This window comes from Schistosoma haematobium, chromosome 7 (assembly GCF_000699445.3).
Source record: "Schistosoma haematobium chromosome 7, whole genome shotgun sequence".
In the NCBI taxonomy this organism is placed as follows: domain Eukaryota; kingdom Metazoa; phylum Platyhelminthes; class Trematoda; order Strigeidida; family Schistosomatidae; genus Schistosoma; species Schistosoma haematobium.
In genome coordinates this window covers 4,661,135-4,683,724 of record NC_067202.1, presented here as the reverse complement: position 1 = coordinate 4,683,724, position 22,590 = coordinate 4,661,135, and the positions used below count along the sequence as shown (strand labels likewise).

Sequence of the window (22,590 nt, the reverse complement as noted above, 5' to 3'; positions counted from 1 at the left end):
TTGCACAGTATACCAAGATCTTACATCTAAACATAGGTCGTTCGATGGTGAATCACTGAGAATTGTGATTACATTCCAACCTGATAGATGGAATTCGATTGACATGAATATAGCATGAGTTACTATTCAGTAATCAGTCAACACAATTAACTCAGTCCTATCGGAAATCAGTCACTGACTAGATAGCTTAGTGTTATCGTCTTAACTTGTCAAACTATGTGGTCCAATTTCAAATCTGAGGGAAAGTATTAGCTTTAGCCGTGCCTCTAGGTATACTTCGCTGACGAGTGCCAATCATTAGTAACTTTGATTCATTTGTTTATGCTGACTATCTTCAACCATCTAACATCGGAACATAAACTGTAAACTACATCATAACTTAGAAGATAATATTGTTTACTGCAGAATTATTAAAATAGCATAACCACTCGTATTTGTCTTATCGGAACCAAAGTTTTATTTATTTATTTATTTATTTATGGTAACAAAGCTGTCATGAAATAATCAAATAATCTTGAATAATTTCCAGTTTAAATAAACTTATTCTGACAATATTCATCGTTTAAACTTTCATTGATGAATGCTGAATGTGAACTAGCCTTTAAATAACAAACAAATGAAGTCGACAAATATTGATATGCGCACTTCTGAGGAGTCCCACAATGGGACGAAACTGCCGTCCAGTGTTTCCAGGTTTTCCATAGTGGTCTAGCTTCAATTGACTCATGATCTTAACCATTGAAATTACTATAATATCCACAAAACCCATCTGAAATATTGATATCTTCATAATATTTCATATTATTTTATTGATTTGTAGCACAGTTTAATTAATATTTAGAAATGTAGGCTACATTTTTTTTACACAAATGGTGTATGCATTATTCTTCAGAAAAGAAATTCACACTTTAACCAATTAATCTGTCAATATCTTACGGGTTTATTCTATCAAAGTTAGTTAATATAAATAAAGAACATGAGAACTATTTACAAAATGAACTAATCTTCAAAACCCATTTATTGAAATATATCACAGTTAACATCACTACTTACTTACGCCTGTTACTCACAATGGAGCATAGGCCACCAACCATCATTCTCCAACCCACTAGTTAACATTATAGACTAATTTTAACATGTGATTCCTTAATAGTGTATATCAACACCTCCACCGTAAAACGAATAAAAGGTATTCAGTTTTGCGCTAGCATTGAATGTTGTATTATTGTGATTTTGTTTAAGACTATAATCACACTATCGTGTTATTCACATGCAATCATTCTAACTATTCTGCACTGAACTACTTAAATCTTAAAGCTTCTAATGAATTTCAAGCCTCAAAACAATATTGTTAAGATTAGGTATCTAGGCTATGGAACTATAGCACCATGAGTTTATTGATTGTACACAGAATGAAACATCACTATATTTATCAGCTTCGTATTTATTTCAATAGTAAATGTTTTACATTTAAATAAAAAAAGTTGGTTATCATTTTTTCATGTTCAAAAGAAAATCAATAAAGTTTTGCTTGTAGGATTTTAAATCTTGCCATTATTCAGGTTATGGACTGAAATTAATCAGTCTCTCTTGACGTATTCGAATCCTGAGGGGATTATGTCGTTAGTGCAATTTAGTTACATGAATTATTAAGCAATGTTTAAATAGTGGCTAGTATAGTGGAATCTAGGATAATCGTTTCGTACTAGTTAGGAATCGTTATTTGGATGTACATGCACATATATTCATATTCATATTGAGACCCAAATCCAGTACTTTGTATATCAAATGTCTAGTCCATTATCCAATGATAAGCTGAGTCCAGAAAATCTAATGGTTTGTACAACGGTTCGGATACATACACCCTGAATTCCAGCATTATTCCATATCAAAACTTTGATTGTGATGTTTTGTAAATGTATTTAAAACGTATTCTCAGCTTAATCAGAAATTTGTAACACCCATCATCTAGATTTAACTTATATATAATTACAGTGTAGTGAAATTTGTCATGATTCTAAAACGTTAGTTTAACACTTTAATGAAGGTACCCATTGCATAAGTGTTGAACAGTCAAATTCCAATTTATTTCATTAATTGTTGACATTAGTTACATCATTTTCATGAGCAAATTTTATGATCATTATCTTTAGGGATAATTAGTCATACACAACTGTAAATAGTGGGTATACAAAAACGAATTTTCTAATGAATTAGTACAACAAATGAGTGCTATATGTGCTATACTGAGTAATACCTACATTTAAATTGAAATATTATCACGTAATCCATTTCATCCTATCAAAAGAGTTACATTTGTAATTATCTCACAACCATCTGAAAGTTCTATGCACAAAAAAGTGTGTATCTGTTGACCAACCTAGTAGAAACGTACAGTCAAAACTTAATCTAAAAAGTTATCACCCATAAACTTTAATATAATTGATATCATCATTAAAACTAACAAAACAGTAATGAATTTTATTGATTAATTGATTGAAAAATTAGTTCACATATCTAATGCTTTCAAGTTTTCCATGGTGGTCTAGCATCAATTAACTCATGATCTGTTAAGTCCCGATAAGCATAATGAATGGTAACTTTTGGGATCCATTTATGAACCAACAATTATACGATATAAATATACACATGTTATTAATATGCTTATTGGAACCTAACATGATCTCAACTATTGAAATTACTATACTATCATCCACAAAAACCTTTCTGATATGAAAGTAATATTTGACTGAAGTTTCAAATGTACACAATGAGTTTATATGTCTGCTGTCATTTATCATTACAATGTTTACATTAATGAATTCCATTGTCTTTTGTTATTTATTATCAGAAATGATAAACAATCTTATTCAGAATACATATATATATCATAACGAGTTATTGTTCTATTTAATTATACAATATACTACTAGATTGTAATGTTATATACTACTATTACTATTAATAGTAGTAGTTATTGTAGTTGTAATTGTATAGTATAAACATTTTTATGATTGATTAATTGAAATTTTTTGTGACACTAATGTTATTTGTAAATCTTATCAAACCAATGAGGCTTGTAATAAATCAATCTAGTTGAGAATAATGATGAATGGAATGCTGGTTATATAAAGTTGATATGAGAACAGAGAAGCAAAACAGTCATGATAAATAATGAAAGCTACTTTTTTAGGAACATTATTCCACTGAGTTCAAAGTTTGTAAAATACCAATATTTAGTTTGGTCCCTAATTTATATACTACAAACCATAAGCTTTCGTATGATGAATGATTCATTGTCATACTCTTTTCTGTTTAAAAGCTATTTTAATTTAAATGTAACCTTTTTGTACTCTATTTGTCTAGTCTAATGCCCAGTTTGAACACAAATGTATTTTTCTAATTGTTTGTGCGTTGTGATATTGTTAGTAATCGATATATTGATACCTCTTCTTACATCAATCTGAAACGGGAATCAGGAATAAATCGAGTAATGCTTCAGTTGATTCATCTTCTCTTTATCTCTCGCTTGTCAACCGATCACGTGATAGAATAGTTGTCGTCTTAATTTGAACTCACATATTTCTAGCTTCAAGGATGAACCAGTCGTGTCAAGGCCATAACGTAGGATCGAGACAAGTTCTCTCCTGCAATATTCTTATGTAAACCAATCAATGACATAACAGATGCTTTTTTTCTGAGTTAGAAATCAAAACATCAAATATCAGTGCATATAAAATAGATTGCTTTAATTTTACGCCATTTATAATGTTACATATTTCTACTATGTTAGATTATGACGAGTAAGACAATAGTATTAGGCAATTGTGATCAAATTGGTTTGTTGATATGTGACTTTTTCAAAAAAAGAATAGAATAATAGAATAGCGATTATCAAATTTAACATGAACAAACCTGGATCTATTGTTTCGCCTCTCTCCCTCCCAACCACCCACCTACACACACACACACATACATACACACAAATCTGTACATACTAACGAAAGTGATGCCGACATGGAAATATATGAATGTATGTTTAAGTGTTGAGAAGTAATCAGTGATTGTTTTCAATGACAATCATTATTATTTATCGCTTAATTTGAATAGTTTATAAAAAATAATTTATTCTGATCTCTTAATGAGTATTGTTTTCAATAAAATTATCACTAAAACATTTATCTTACACGTCTGATTTAATTTCTAAAGAAATTTTCATTACATTGATCTGTCAGTAGGTAAACTATGAAGAACTGGAAAGAACTAACAAAATAGCAAACAAGAAAGTGAAGAGTAGCATTAGAGCTGACAATTAGAAATATGTGAGAGACCTAAAAATAACATCGGAAAAGGCTGTAAGAGAAGGATGTATGAGACCGCTATATAATATAACGAAGAAACTAACAGTAAAGGACAGTAAACCAGAGACCAGTGAAGGATAAAGAAAGCAAGCCAATTACCGAGATTCAAGAACAGTGGAACAGGTAAGCAGAGCACCTTCAACAACTCTTGAATAGACCAGTCCCACTGAACCCACCGGACATCAAAGCAGCACACATAGACATTCCTATAGATGTCACTCCACCAACGAAATTAGGATGGTCATCAGAGAAATCAAGAGTGGTAAGCAGTTGAACCAGACAACATACCATCTGGACCACTGAAGTCAGACAGAAGTTACTTCAAAGACGCTCCAAATTCTATACTGGATCATTTAGGAGGAAGAAAAATTGCCGACAGACTGGAAAGAAGGAGGCCTCACCAAGATACCAAGGAAAGAAGATCTGAGCAGATGTGAGAAAAACGGAGACACCACACTACAATCACTAACAAGAAACATTTTCAGCAGAGTGTCGTCGAACCGGATGAAAGATTAAGTACTTGCCCGACCTCGAGATCACCAGGCTGTAAAGATCGGCTAAGTACCGACTATATCGCTACACTATGGATCATTAATGAGCAGAGAATAAACCAGCTTCCAGATGAATTGGAAATCAGGAAAAGACGGTGGAGGTGGATAAGACACACATTAAGGAAATCTTCGAACTGTATCACGAATCAAGCCCTAGATTTGGATCCTAAAGGTAAAAGGAAAAGAGGCGAATCAGAAATCATGCGGAAGCAGGAATTGGAAGCAGATATCAAAAGAATGAATAGCAATCGGCAACAACTAGTAAGGAGAGAAAAGGACAGAGGTGGATGACCTATGCTCCACTACTAGGGTTAACAGGTGTAAATGAGTAAGTCAGTAAGTAATTGAAGTGAAAGTTACTAAGATCGTGTCCCATAGTGAACGTCAACACTTGGACCCCAAACATTCAGCTGAAGAGTCTTAAATAGAACGAAATATACTTTGTGGATTTTAATGCTAGTTACAGATAGATAATTATCAACTTACCAATTAGCGTTGTAACAGGATGTGCACTATGTGGACAATGAACTGTAGGCGGAATATTTTGATCTTGATTTGTTTGATTGATTCTAAATTCATTATCTTTAGTCAACATTGCTTGTTTATTGCTCATATCATTTTTTCTTAGTAAAAAACAATCACAAGATTCTCCTTCTAAACATATTCTTTCTGATAATGCAGACAATATAGGATGACGATGTGGAGGTTTAGGTGGCTGTGAATATGATGGTAATGATGTTTCTATTGATGATATTGAAGAAAGTATTGGAAATGGTTGTTTTTCCTCACGTTGTGGATATGGTAACTGAACGTATGTTACGCCTGTATCGCATATAATTCTACCAGTCATTGAGGGTGAACAAGAAGTTAAAGATGATGACAATGATGATGATAATAAAGTCGACGATGATATGTTTACTGAGGTTTGATTATATAAAGAAGAGCAAACAGGTATTGTTGTAATGTGTTTATTCATTTGATTCCTTTCAAATTTATCATTACTAAAAGGATAATTAAATTTGACTTGATTGAAACCAATTGTAGTTAATGAGGAATCATTAATGTTACTGAGAGAAAAATCATTTTGTAAATTTTTTTGATGATTATAACTTGATTCTTGTAATTCTTTTTGTATTGTTACTGTTATTGGTGCAATTGATGATGAGGCTAATGAAGTTTTCTTGCGAAAATTAACAATTAACTATGAAATAGAAGATAAAAAAGGGAAATAAGTGAAAAGTGTTATTGTAAAAGGAAAACAAATTTAAGAAAAACAAACTTAATCAAAAATGTTTTTTTATCAGTTTAGTGGTTGTGGAGATTGTTAAGCTTTTGATTGAAACCATGAACCGATTGATGTTAGACCACCATTGAAAACCTGGAAGCACTGGATGGCCGTTTCGTCCTATTGTGGGACTCCGCAGCAGTGTGCATCCATGATCCCACTCAAGGGCTTCGAACCCAGGGCTTCAGTCTCGCGCGCGAACGCTTAACCTACCGGACCACTGAGCCGGCATCCAATGGTGTTAATGTCTAACCTCAACCAATCCACGATGTTACGTGACCATCTTCCATTGTACTGAGGTAGACACCTGTTTTTTTGACAGATTAAACAATTTATAAGTAAATATATTCGATTAGTCAGTTAATAAGTTATTGTCTATGTTGAGTCTGGTATAGAAGTGCATTTGTTTAAGTTGCCATACTATAACTACCATGATAGAATGAAGTTAACAAAATGAATTGACAGAGAGATTGAAATTATGTAGTAAGAATGACAAAAAAATGACTGAATGATTCCAATATAATTCGAGAAAACAGAATAGACTGGTGGAAACGAGAAAAGAATGGAATTCAAGGCGGAGAGGAAGACAAGAACTCAATGAATCTAAATTGCTATGAATGAATCTGAGTCATGATGTTTAACATTTTTAAACACTAGCTACAGAATTCATGAGGATTTCAACTGTGTAGCTTCGTTCAATAGTAGACAACTTCATGAACTGATGCTATCTTTTGGTTTCTTAATAGTTATATATATATATCACTCAGAACAACATTTTAATCAGTGTATAGTAATTGAAATCATGTTAGTCAAGCTCTGAATTTCAAATGAACCGCCAAAATCAAACTTCAGTAAGCAATTAGGTTTATATAATTCGACTTTGTCAGCAATACTGAAGACATGGCAATCGTGACAGTGATCAGTGACTAAAGTGATTAAACAGTGTAAATTATCAGCCCTACAGCTGTTCATACAGGTTATCAACGATGTTTTTGTTATGAAAACATCTTTTAAAAATCCATAAACCACTAATGAAGATAGTTCAGAAGAAGTCTATTTTATATTTCGATTGTTCTAACTACAGTGAAGTTAAGATCAAATTCTCTTTCTTTAATTCTCATTTTGTTGGTCGTCTCTCTCACTGCAACTTGATAGGAAGAGGGACAACTGGAGACGACGCATAATTATTATAGATTATACAGTGAAATCTTTATTTAGGTGACAGCTTAGAATCGTCCATAATGGCACAAATACATTTAGTCTTGACCTTCTTTTCAATCTTTAAATCAAGAATTCTTTTATATATATACCTTCGCTGAATCTCTCTTAGACATTTTTAATGTTCACTTGTTTTTATTTTGATTGTAATTCATTTCATCACATCATATCAATTGTGGTATGACATCTGTCTCAGGATCTAAATCGATGATAACTGACCGATAAACTGGCTAACAGTAATCAACTAGACTAAGAAAAAATTCAGCACAAACTACGTAAATAAAACTATAATCATCCGGTGTATGGAATAGCCTAGTTGGTAATGCCTCCAAATGTTATCTCTCCGTCTCGCAATGCTCTCACATGGCCACACGTATACAGCCACTAACAGCAAAGTCCTACTTATTACCTTCTCAAACCACAGCTGTTGTTTACGAAATTGAGAGGACGGAAAGCGAGTGTCCGGCGCTTTAACCGGGTTGGTGGATACAGAGAGTTCAACTTAGGGGAGTTGGAAAACCCTGATTCCAAACCAATGGTGTACATGGACTCCAGTATCCTTAGGGAACAAATGGCGCATGAACCAATCGTTCGTCACCAGTTACCATGAGACTGCATCTCCTTACGTCGCTCCACTGCCTTGTGAATCAGACTTTTAGGTCAAGGCTTCAGGTGTGACCCTGACAGTATCCCAGCCCTCATACAAGTTGAATAATTTATGTGGTGTATATCTATTTGGTGCACCTTTGTACCAATATTTATGTGTTCAAATAAATTAAATAAATAAGTTGGTAAACATAAGCATAGAAATAAATGATTTACAAAATTGTATAACATAATATTATCATGCCATTTTACAAAACTCAGATAAGAAAAACATTGTCAAAAATATGTGAAAATATCTTTTATCAATAAACATAAATGATCAAACTTTGTATTAGTTGATTTATACTACTGATAATTTACAAATATTCACCGTAAAAAAACACTGGAGGAACAAGGAGCTATTATTACTATTATTATTATTATTATTATTATTATTAGTAGTAGTAGTAGTAGTAGTAGTAGTAGTAGTCGTAGTAGTATTAGTAATAGTGGCGGTAATAGTGGTAGTACTATTAATAGTTATAGTAGTATTAATGCTTGGAAATAATTCTAAAACAACATTTGTCTATTTATTTAAACAATAATTATTTATTCAATTATATTTATTGGAATTTAGTTGTTCCACTTTCAAATGACAAATTGATTTCGTCTATGAAATGAAGTAAATTATAATATAGACATTATAATGATATTGTATTATTTATTTTGTATTGTTTTATTTGAAACATATATATATATATATATATAACTTAAATTTATTACACAACTGTATCTAGTTGGTTATATATTGAAATAGGATACTAAGTAAATGGATACATATTATCAAAGATTGATTAATTAGCAGGCATTAATAGAAACAATGAGTAAATATTAATTCATATCACAAGGGGTTTTTTGTGGATATTATAGTAATTTTAATAGATGAGATCAAGAGTCGATTGTAGTTAGGCTACTATGGAAAACTTGGAAACACTAGATGGCAGTTTCGTCCTATTGTTAGACTCCTCAGTGGCAGTGAGTATCCACGATCCTGCCTCACGAGATTTGAACCCAAGACCTATTAGTCTTGCACGCGAGCGCTTAACCATTAGACCACTAAACCAGTGATTCAGTGCTTTCAGGTTTTCCATAGAAGTCTAGCTTCAATTAACTCATGATCTTAACTATTAAAATAAATATTACTTGTTACAAATTAAATTCATTTCAATGATACTAGTCAATGGTTATCTGAATTTAATAGCACAATAAATAATGAACAGGTATTTTGAGTGAAATATATTGCCTTTGAATAACTATGTGAAGATGGACACTAGAATGCAGGTATATCGCGCAGGCAAGTACCAAATAAGACGTCTAGGATACTATCCGACTTTAGTATATTAACTATATAAAATGAAGTTGATATATATATATATATATATATATATATATATATATGTAATATGCACCTATGGTATTTTTCATATCAGTTTTATAAGAAGTTGTCCAATATACTGAACATACTATTTTGTACTGAGTAAGACCCCAATTGTTATGATTACCGTGCGTTTTAAACGACTGTTGTGAACCCTATTCGTAAACTGAGTAAATTTTCACAAATTATCCATCTAAACCACAGTCGTACGTTCATCTATGTATCGGATAAAAATGGTTTATTCAGAGTTTTGTGTATAAAATCATAACTAAGATTAGGGAGATAATCACTATATAGAAAATAGTGAATATTCAATATATAATTATTGAATGCTTTAGATATATCCATTGTTTGATTCTATCATATGTTATAGATACTTACTGCTAAGCGATCTTAAACTGGCATCAACCTACGTTAAAATGTTTGACACCTTTTTAAAATGATGTCAGTTGATGTTGAAAAATATAAGCACAACAAACAATATTATTAGGACAGTAACGCAATGATCATGGTGAAACTTTGCTACTAAATGTTGCACAGTTTATATTGTTGTAACCATATATATATATAGTCCTCATGAATAACTACATTAATTCTAGAAGCGTTATTCTTTGAAACACTGTTGCTATAGTTAGTTTGACAATGAATAGAATCCAACTAAAATTAAAAACGTATCTTTTGACTGGATTCTGTTGTTAAACTATACAAAATCACATAGAAAGTCATTACAAACATGTTTTAAACAAAATTAATAGTATTAAATATACATTGAACATAACTATAAGATAATAAATTATGATATGGAAACAAGTGTCATTACTTAACCCATAAAAATTGTGTACCAGTACATCTAATTTAAGAAAATAAGAACGATATAAATGATTTAGCCTTGAGCTATTCATTTTAATATTTCTAATTACAATGAAGTCAATCAATCAGTTAGCTACCACGTAAGATCAAGCACAATGAAGTACAGATACATGGTATGAGTTTATTTATGTCATTCAAATAAAATCTATTTAACATAACTTACAATGATAGAATACAACAGGATATTGATAAAGTCTATGCAAATATACTATTTTGATCATGTGAAAACTACTAGTGTTAGTTAACAAATTGGAACCTTTACAAAGGTTTCCCAATATTTCGTATCATAGTTTGTAATAAATATACGGTTGTTAATCGATGAAATATACAGTGTTAACCCTATTATTAGTGATAGTTTGGCAATATCAAGGTATACATACAAAAAAGGTTATTATGTCAGTAGAAAATGATAAATTTAGTTCTAAAAATAATTAATTGTAAAGTACAATATTAGGTAACAAGATAAATGTTTCTTATATATATTTACAATCTCTCTTTGTGTGTGTGTGTGTTTGCATAGAAGTTCAGTTCACTAAAATAGTAAGGCTGTACTTACCAGTTGTGATTTCAAATATTACCAAGTGTCGTTTTAATATTACGACTTTTACTCTGGTTGTTTCTATCGTTATTCTGTTCTACTTTGTTGTATTATTGTTGACTTTTTACTAACATTTCAGAAAACATTATAAAATACACCACTCATAGATCACTGAGTAGTGAACAATGTCGTATTTATTTGGTTTTTTATTGCTGACCAAGTTCTATCGATCAAGTTGCAATATAGTCAACAGTCTGTGTCATTTGACTCTGTTGAAATGTAAGAAAGTGGTTGAACATAGTGGACATGAAACTGTGAACCTACAGAAACTAGAAAAATGTGACTTCAGTCACAACTCGGTGATCAGGTGATTGTAAATATTTCAGTCGTATGAGAGATTATTCTCGATCTGAATAGCTCAGTGGTAAAACCTGAGACTATGAAGTTAGTGAAGACGGGATAAAACACCTTAGGGAGAGAACCTTTCCAAAGGATTGTAGTTACAGCTTGCTGACAACCGTTGAACAGAACGAAATCTAGGCGAAGCAGGGTTTCTTATTAACTACCTTCAAATAACTAGTATAATATAAAAATAATTTCCCACACAATAGGCGTACATTTTTACGAATTTTGTTAGTGGATCTTATAAATATCTCTAACATGGTAAGTGTTTTCTTAGTCGTTAAACTGAGAATATGATAAAATAAGGAGAAGACTATGTTACTCTCATCACTTACAGTAGGAGATTTCTGGCGAATAATTCATTTAAATTAATAGAAATCACCAATTCAAAGGGGAATTAATGATTTCAAAGTTTTATTGTTTATTTTCATAGACAATAGACAGTTGATAATAAATAAAGACTGTTAAAACTTAAATGACATAGTCTTTATAAACAACGATGGATAGTGGCTAGCAGTGAAATCGAAGACGCACGTTCCATCCTATTTGGGACTAGTCAGCTGGATGTACCTGCATCTCTGTTATGGCCAAAGCCGCCAGTCAGAAGCAGCGAATTATCGATCGGATCAATGATGCGTAAAATACGTGCGAGCAGCCTAGAGTTCTGATTGGTCCTGATTTCCGCGTAGCACAGACAGTAAAGTCCAGAACACCATTCTCAGCCTCTGTAATATGAATCATTATATTTCAAACATACTGAGTTTATGTACCAATCAAACCGATCACAACGTACCAATAAAATAGGAAACAACATTTGTACAAAAATTAGCCAGATGTGGCTGTGAATGAGGGGAGTAGTAATTAATATACTGGGTATAACTCAAGAATGGTAAAACGTATAATAATAGTTTGTGGGTCAAAATAAAGCTTACAATAAGAGGAATATGAATATGCATAGTTTAGTTACTTAATAATTATGCAGTAGAAATATACGTTTAGTATTGGTCCATCAATAGATCCAAAAAGTTACCATTCATCATTCTTTTCAGGACATAACAATCTCACAATTGATATTTACTCTGGGACTCGACTCCAGTAACGTTCGCTTCAAACGTCATCGCGTTATCCACTTAAATACTGGGTTCCTCATAGTCTCTTGCTTATGCAATGGGGTTAAGTTAAATACCAAGTGAATTCAATATCAAGTGGATGTAGTCAATAATGAAATGTTTCATAATTTTCCATATAAACTATATATCATCGTAAAATAGTGTTCTAAAGATTAATTTTCATCAAATCCTATTTGCAATATAATTACAGTCAAATCATAGACAAATAGAAATTAACTTTGTAAAAAAATATTATCTACTCTAATAGACCTGTTTTCAAAACTGATGATGATGTTGATAATGATGAAACAGAACTACTTCACTGCATTGATAATAAGTATTTTATTTATTTATTTTATTTTAACACATAGATATTGGTACAAGGAGGCACCAATTACATATGCGCCACACAAATCTCATTTCATATGTGTGAGGGATGGGATACTACCCGGGTGCCTAAACCGAAGCAGGTGGTTTTCTTAGGGTGCCACACCCGTAGCTTTCGACCTGAAAGTCTGATCCACCAGGCAGTGGAGCAACGTAAGGAGATGCAGTCCCATGGAAGCCGGTGACCAACGATTGGTTCATACGCCATTTGTTCTCGCAGGATACTGGAGCCAGTCCATGTGCACCATTGGTTTGGAATCCGGTTAAAGCACCGGACATTCACTTTTCATCCTCTCAATTTCGTAAACAACACCCCCGCCACGAGAAGGCAGTGAGTAGGACTTCCCTGGCAGATGCTATATACGTGTGGCCATGTGAGAGCATTTAGAGAGGGAGAGCGGACTCTCCCCACTCTTGGCCGTACCAGGGCATTTGGGGGTCAATAAGTATGTATATACATATATATATATTTCTTTTATATCTAATGTAGCGTAGAACAATCAGTGTTAAGTTTAGATACAAAATAATTTCGTCTATAAGACTAATTGAAACTTTAATACCATCTTTACTATTCAGCAATAGATATTATATCAAAATGTTTACATAGTTCATTAAATTAACCCGATGGTGTAATATGATTGCAAGAAAGAAACAGAAAAGCCTAGAACAATCACCAAAGTAACAAATAAATGAATAAATAAAACATATTTCTTTTACAGTTTAAATAAAAAATAATGAATATTTGAAGAGTTTGTTTGTTTGTTTTTTCATTGGAAAACTATCAAAGATTTTAGACGTGAAAAGTTTGATCGATTTTTTATTGAATATTCAAATCAAACATCAACTAATTGATAAATCATTTCAATTAATAATCAATAAAAAGACACAATAAATTTCATTATTTTTCAATTAATAATGTTCTCATCCGTCAGTTAATCTGGTACAATGTAGGATCAGGCACATATATGCATCAATCCAAGTTGCTACACCTTATTAGCACAACAAGATGAACACCGGATTCATAGAAGTAGTTACTTCAATGATAGTAATATATAAAATAAAGATTGCATATAAGCATATAGTACAGGAAGAAAGAATTAGTTGGTGGAAAGAAGGGTATAAAGTAATTTTAATCTCACCGTTTAGATGATGACAAAGAGTGTATACATCTACAACATTATGATCAATTCTGTGCCATATCACCAAGAGTCGTCAACCATTGATTATGATAATCACATAGACCCCAATCAATTAGTCTGCACCTATCACCAACATGGCTCAGATTAGAAGTTAATGACTTCAAGGACTGATGCCGCGTTTTTGGTTTGGCCTCCCCTAAGTTACTTCCAATCGTCTCCAACACTAGTTAGCATTACGCTGACTAGTTTATTAATGAGAAATAATTTTCTCACAATCATATCAATTATTTTAAAACAATTAATATTTATATTTCTTAGTTATATACAAAATAATCTATTCTTTGTTTCAACTAGCCCCCCATGATATCATGCTTACATATTAGGAACCTTTATTATTTTCTACAGGATTTACATACACATACATATATCTTATTATTTATAAATAGGAAATAAGCTTAACAATATATTTTTTTCCTTAATACTGTCATAGTACTATGGTGATTTACGCTTATTATACATTGTTTTACTACTTATTATCTTTTACATGTAACAGGAATTAACTTTTATTGTGATGGAAATATGCGTATTTATACCATTGTGAATGAGTAAATGAATGAATGACTACATTAGTATAAACATGTATACATATATTCAAGTAAGATGGTGTTTTCCCCCACACACACACACATACACACACCAAAAAATGATCAAAACTTATATGTAAACAAAACTAACTGATTAAAATGATCAACAAGTCATCGTTTACCATAAAACTAATCAGTTGTTTCAATCTATTTCAGATGAATTATAAGTTTAGTTATTTATTATTTTAAAGGGCTAATGAAAGATAATTAGAGAAGTATAATAGGTAATTATGATAATGACAATAATAACAGAGTCATAGGGTACTAGGTAAGGAGATACAAATAGTTTGATACGCTAATGAATTTTTATTAGCTTAGGTGATTGGAAAATGTATTATGCATGCTCAATTACCAGTTAACTCTATGGACTATGGTTTATGGGGTAGGAGTAAGTTGGTGAAAACATGGAAGCGGCCGAAATAAAACTCTACACTTGTCCATAAAGTTACTGAAGTTTGGATCAGGTCATGTTGGTAGCCACAATCAGTTTGGCCGGAGACTAGGTTAATGTCGTGTGACATGACTTAAGATTAAATTTATCTGATAAATTTTTTATTCAATAAATTCATTCTTACTTCTCGGATCATATTGTTTACGATTAATCTTTTCTGCTATCACTGGTATTGTTACTACTTCTACTACATATGTTTTCAGTTCACCAACGAACATATTTATATTTCTTCAAAGCGTAGAATTTCTAACAACTGTGATTAAAAACACAGAATTCCCAAAAGTAATCATCAACAGAGTCCACAATGTGTTTATAGACTAACAGTTTGAATAATGAAACAAATTAGTATGACTAGAATTCATCTAACCTAAACGTGACATTCTCGTCGATTAACAAAAGTATAGAAGTTATAATTTTATGTTAAATAAAGTACAACTAGGTGGTGATGGGAAGTAGTCGACAAAAAGCACTTGACAGCAGAATGTATCTGTAATCTTGATAAAACTCTTATTCCTATGAGCTATTCATGCTATGACTGATCTTCTGTATGATTGAAATGTATTTACTATCGATAAAGCTTTGGTTCCCTCAAGAATACAGGTATACAGTGATGAGTGCATAATAGTGCGAAAGCGAAGTTCAAGGTTTACTATCGACTACCTCTAACAACCATCTGACATCTCAGCATGGTACACTCAGTGCTACCAGTTTAATGATTTCAGACGTTGCTAGCAACTCTTATCAAATTTTCTATAACATTATAGTGCTGGTGATACTGAGCAGTTCGTCAAAATAGGGGAATATGTAGAGACCGTAGGATTTTCATTATTTGAATCATGAACGGATTTTAGCCAGAACATCATTGAAAACCTGAGAACATTAAATGGCCGGTTCGTCCTAGTATGGCACTCCATAGCAGTGGGGATCCACGAGATTATCATAGAATATCGAAATCCTAGAGAGCTGGTCTCGCACGCAAACACTTATCTTCTAGATCACTGAGTCGGGATTCAACAATGCTAATGTCTATGTTTAACCCTTATCCGCTTCTTGCAGTGATTAATTATCCCATACCCAACTAAATGGTTCAGTTTACATCTAAAGAAACCTTTATCTGGCAATTGTTTACCTTCTAACAGATAGTAACTTCTATTCGGCATGTTTTGTTTATCGACTGATAACTGAAGAAAAACCACTAAAAATCGAGAGGTATAAATCCTCAGATTTCTCTTGGTTTAAAACAACTAAGCATTAAATAACTATGAAGTATCACTGAATTGAACACAAGCGATTTAGGCGTTACGGTATCCACAGTAATATTAGACCAATAAAATCGAATCTTATTGCCTATCTTTACAATTTTAATCGATTCCTAATATTCAATAGTTTTCATAAAATCAAATTTACTCAGATAATCACTTGTTCAGGAATAGTTAGTATATAAAACAATAGGATTAAGGTATGTATAAACGATTAAATTGGATAATTGCTGTGATATATATTTAGGATTGATTGAATTTGTATATTTGAACCATTATATTACAACTACTAAATGATCTGGAGAATACTGGTCGGCGGCCTATGCTCCATTAGGAGTAACAGGCGTAAGTAAGTAAGTAAGTAAGTAAGTAAGTAAATGATCTAGAAATATAGTGTTCTTCAAAACAAAAACCCCTATGAGTTTTATAATGTCTATTCATGCAATACTCTTCAATGAAGTGTAACCAAACAACAACTAAACAGCTTCTAGATTTAAGTGATCTTTTTCTGGCTGATTCCACTCCATATAACGCTGATAACATTCTATTCTGAGTATCAATATTAGCAATACTCAGGATATTGTTAAATTAAATTTTGTATGGATGTTTATGTTCTGAGTGTTCGAGTTAGAATGTATAAAGTATATAATCTATTGAATACTTCAAAATTTCATTAATTTTGATAAATAAAAATAACAAAACAAAACAGACCAATTAAGGTTACGTAAACAAAATGAAAGGAAATATTGGTTTATCTTTTGTTGTTGTCGTTGTTCTTCTTCTTCTTCTTCTCTCTTTCAATCTTGTTTACTGGACATATAGAACTTACCAAGGAAGTAAATGAATGAATAAAAGAATGAGCAGTTTAAAAATGAATTCAATTCATCAATTATAAATGAAATTAAAATTAACAATTACAATTACATATACCAAATATATATACATATAAAATCGATTTATCAATCAACCAAATAATCAATTACTCAATCAATTTATATTAATCAATCAATCGATCGATCGATCAATCAATCAATTAATCAATCAATCCATTAAATAATCAAATAATAATTGAAAATAACTCATGGTGAATAATAATAATAATAATAATAATAATGAAAGAATGAATGAGAAATTCGAATAAAAATCAGGTAAACAAGTAAACAAATGGAATGAATGATAAAAACAAATAAAAAAATTTTTAAGAAAATTATTGTTTCATTTCTACATTCACACGATTATATTAAATGATAGCAACAACAACAACAAAAACAACAAAAAAATATAAAAAGAAAATTGATTGGTTTATTTGATCATGTCGACTATTATTATTCAATATGAATAGTTGCTAAATAAGGTCATTAGTAATAATGTATACCATGGTATAGTTCACTTTGATTGATTAAAGATTCAAGTTGATTTAAATTAGATCATCATTAAAAACTTGAAAGCATTAGACGGTTGTTTTGTCCCATTATGGAACAATCTCAATGGTAGTGTGCATGCATAATTCCATATAATAGGAAATTGTTTTTAAATGAGCAAAATTAGCGGGTTTTTTTATGCATTGTAAAAAATAAGTTAAGGTTGCTCGTGTACACGATTGATAATTGTAAATGAAAATCAATCGTAATTGAGAAGTTTGAAACGTCAACTCTTAGATATTATTTATGAAATTTATATTTAAAATAATTTTAGTAATTGAAATTTAATTAAGTTTCAACGTTTCATCCAACAAACGTGCCTAGACTTCTTTGGGGTAATAATCAAAATTATCAAAAAATATATGGTGTTTAACAATTAAATCAAACCCTAACCATGTCTATTTAATTCTATTCAGATATCGACATTAGTAAGTAAAATACAATGAGTCTCTTACATGTAAATCATGGAAAAAGTTCATACTATGAAGATAAATGAATGAATGATTAATCAACTATTCGATTTTAATTAAGTTACCCATACGTTTTGTTCTACTTGGGACTCGTCACCTAGATTTACCTGCATCTCAGAGTTGATGTTCACTCTGGGACTCGAACCCAATACCGTTAGCTTCAAACGCCATCGCGTTATCCACTTAGCTACTGAGTCTCATAAGTGAAAGGCTTAATGAAAATCTATCTTTAAATCAGTTTCCTAATAGTTTTGTTTTTCATAATTATCATTCAGCTAATCATGAGTTATGTAGAACCTGGTAAATATGTGTATACATACAAGTTACTATGTAATATATCAACACAATGATAAAAAATTACCAAGACAAATATTAATGTAGTAAAAACAGTATTTCAAAAGATAAGGCATTGTTTCACAAAAAATTAAAAACAGTTTTAAAATTTCAAATGTAAATGAAGACAAAGAGTGAATGTTTCTGAGTCATTGTGACTGATTCTGACTAATAGTACTTAACGTCCTCAACCAATAGTTGGATCTCAACTTCTTGGTCACCATCCATCATTACAAATTTGTTCAATATCAAGTGACTTCATGAATTGACAGTGCATTTTCATTTGATTGCTCTATTTGACTTTTTACTCACTCCTATACTATTTTCACTCGTTGAGATAAAAAGTGATTCAGTATACCTTATTACCATCTCGACCACTTCAGTCGAAAAAAGATTTATTACATCATCAACGAATTTTCTATCTTTATCTATCACCCTATATTCTTTGATATCACCAACATACATGAGAAATGATTTTAAGATTTCTGTGATCAAATACCATACCTATGAATACCTTCTCATAATTACTAATAACCTAATCAATAAAACTATGGTAAATAATTGAAATCCGGATCAGATTCAACTATTACATAACTTTAAACTTAAATTAGCTGTAAAGATGAATTGTCACTGCTGGCAGTAAAAAATTATTTACGTAAATTTATAACAATATTCGTTTACTACGTTCAACAATTTAGTTAATTCTATCTAACAAAATGTAAAGGGACTAAATCTTGTTATGTTTTCGATTGATAGTTAACTATTGTATAATGATGTTAATAATACAAAGCGCCTAGTGCAACACCGATAGGTCCTGGGTTCGAGTCTCACGAGGCGCGGTCGTGGATGCGCACTGAGCACTGAGTCCCACAATAGGACGAAACGGACGTCCAGTTCTACCAGGTTTTCCATGTTGGTCTAGCTTCAATTGACTCATGATCTCAACTATTGAAAATATCAAATGTTGACATAATAATTTGTATACATGTTAACCTTAACAACTAGTTATGGATGTTTTGGTGTGTTCATCTAACTGATTGAGCTCAGTTTTATCGAAAGTAAAGAAAAAAAGTCGTTAACAAACGCGAAGGGTCCACAACGAAACTTGAGAAACTTCGATTGCATTTATTGTGAGGTCGTAGTTTCGCATTGATTATGTGTTCTGTACTAAGACGAAACAATTTTCTAGTGCTTCTTAGTTTTCAGTAGAACCTGAATTGATGTTAATCCTTTTAACAATAAGATTTATGTATTAAATTTATTCTAACGGATATTTCACGAACAACATTAGATAATCATTAACTTGAATGTTTGAATTCTTATGTACCAACTTAATGATCTGTTAATTACTAATTAATTAATTACTTTCTCTGAGCTCCAGCTCAGAGAACAAAACTCCACCAAAATCATCCACCTGAGCTACAAATCTTCTCCACCACTTTGTTTTCTCTTTTTGACCATGGAAATGATAATGTTATATTTTTCTAACATTTGGATCATCATATCATGAGGTGATCAACAATTGCTCTTTTAAGATATTAATATGATTGAAAATCATATGGCAGAGTAGGCGAGTTTGATCCATTGCACAAACATTTTGAAGATTTTATAATGAAACAGTGTTACAGTTAGTTTTTCTCCATTAAATTATAGTGAAAACAGGACAAGTCCATATCATAAATTAAAATTGAAAACATGAGTAGCTAAGCTGTGATAAAGTAATTTCCTGATTATGATGAAACAAAAATCTCCTGAGTTCGATCCTTTTTAAGATATTCCATATGCAACTATTAACTGCTTAAACCTTATATCTTCATCAATAAATTCTGAAAAATGAACAGAAATAGTTCTTAAGGTTTCTGTTCATGTGCGATCCTAACCACTTGAGCATTTTCCTAACTGTCATGCTTGTAATATTACCCTCTTACTTTGTAAATGCAACTTCTAGAACTGGAAGTCATTATTCTAAGAGGATGATTCTTATGAGGCTACTTATCCATGGAGAATCTATTAATACGGTCACTCATTTAGGTTATCTTCGAATCTGAATTTATCGTATTTCGTTTAAGTCATCCAATTAACCTACTCAGAATAGCTAAATCAAGTTTTTATTATACATAAACATGATCGATGTGTCTAGATCACATCTAAGGATAGACATCACTAACACATCGATAATTGCGTTTTTAACTTAAATCCCTTTATATTTACACTTTATACAACTTTGTATATGTATGTAAATAATGTAAAGAGTCTAAGTCTGAACATTTGTTTCCAAAGATATGAGTTTCACATATTTAATACTGAATAGAAAACAAAACAAACGTATTAGTTAAGTATTAATCCTTAAGCTTATAATACTTCATTTAATATGATGAAGGTTAAAATTCAAAAGATGAAAAAATCAAATAGACATTCCTAGGTACTCATTGAGGGGTTTTATGGATATTATAGTAATTTAGTAGTTAAATTCATGAATCAATTGAAACTAGACCAAGGTCTTACGCGTGAGACCGACAAGTCCTGAGTTCGAATCTCGCGAGGCCGAATCGTGAGTACGCACCGCTGAGGAGCCTCGTACTAGGACGAAACGGTCGTCCATTTCTTCCAGGTTTTCCATGATGGTCTAGCTTCAATTGAATCATGAATTCAACTACTAAATTCCTAGGTACATTCTTTACATTGAGTGTTTTCCTTCAAACTCACTTCTTAATCTTGATTATCACAAGATATAAAAATGACTAAAAATAATCCAGTTTATAAATGAATGGTGTATTGTCATTCAATTTACGAAACACACTTAAAAGTCAATCGTTTCTTAAGATTACGTTACTTATAAATAAAAAATTGATAGCATTAACCACCGCAGAGTATATGTGACTAGCAACTGCCTCAATGAAAATCGATCATTTTAGTTATTAACATAAGTGAATCAACAATGTCATTAAGTGTTATGTTTCCAATTAGATAGCTATCTCAACAACACGTCACCGTTTAATAATAAGTGATATGACTGAATGCATCATATGTGTAGAGCTTTTCCAATGATTATCTAACAAAATATATGAAACACAAATAATCACTGGTATTTTAGAACAGTAATTATAATAATTATAGATGGATTCGCACTGCTGAGGAGTCCCATACTAGGACGAAATGGCCGTTCAGTGCTTCCAGGTTTTCCATGGTGGTCTAGCTTCAATTGACTCATGATTTCAACTATTGAAATTATAGATGAATTCATGTTCTAGAAAAATGAAAATGTTGTTCATGATTTTTTCGTTTTATTAACTTCAAGCTGTTATCAAATGAATAAATTAAACAATCGCCTTAAAACCTTCCAAACTTTTCTGATCGCTTATTTAAACTAATCGATCGAAGAAATCAACATGACCATCAGACAAATAATTAGTAGTAAGCAGCTGGACCAGACAACATACCAGCTGAACCACTGAAGTCAGACATAGAAGTAACTGCAAACGTGCTCTATATTCTATTCAGGAAGATTTTAGAGGAAAAACAAGTGCCGACAGACTGGAAAGAAGGATATTTCATCATGATACCAAAGAAAGATCTCAGCAAGTTGAAGTAAAACAGAAGCATCACACTGCTATCGGTACCAGGGAAAGTTTTCAACGGTGTTATTGAACTGAATGAAAGATTCAATAGGTGTCCAGGTAGTTCCGAGATCAACAGGTTCGATTCCACAACGATCGACCGCACAAAGACCAAAAGGCAAAACTTCGGTTTATTGTTGAGTAATCAATTAAATGGAACTGGATTATGAAAACAAAATTATTTTTTAAACTCAAACCAAGTTGATAAATTATTTGGTTAACTGTCACTATGTTAATATTAGACGGCAACTTTTAATAATGAAACATTGATAATAGATAGGTATTTTCTGAGATATTGTAAACTGTAAGAGTATCTTTAATTACTAGGCATATTTAGGCACTGGTTCAAATTACCACAACACCTCAACGTGGATTGATGAAAGCATCTAGTAAAGTATCAGAAAAGTAGAAGTAGTAATAGTATCAAGACCAGTAAAAAACATAAGATGTAAATAGCGTAAAATACAAGCTTGTGAAAAAAAACAAGGTAATTTTGAAACTGATTAAATGGATCT

General features: G+C 31.6%; 1 protein-coding gene; it reads right to left on the bottom strand.

Moving 5' to 3' along the window:
* Positions 1-22,590, bottom strand: part of MS3_00009466 (uncharacterized protein) — a 140,888-nt gene that overhangs the window by 59,311 nt on the left and 58,987 nt on the right.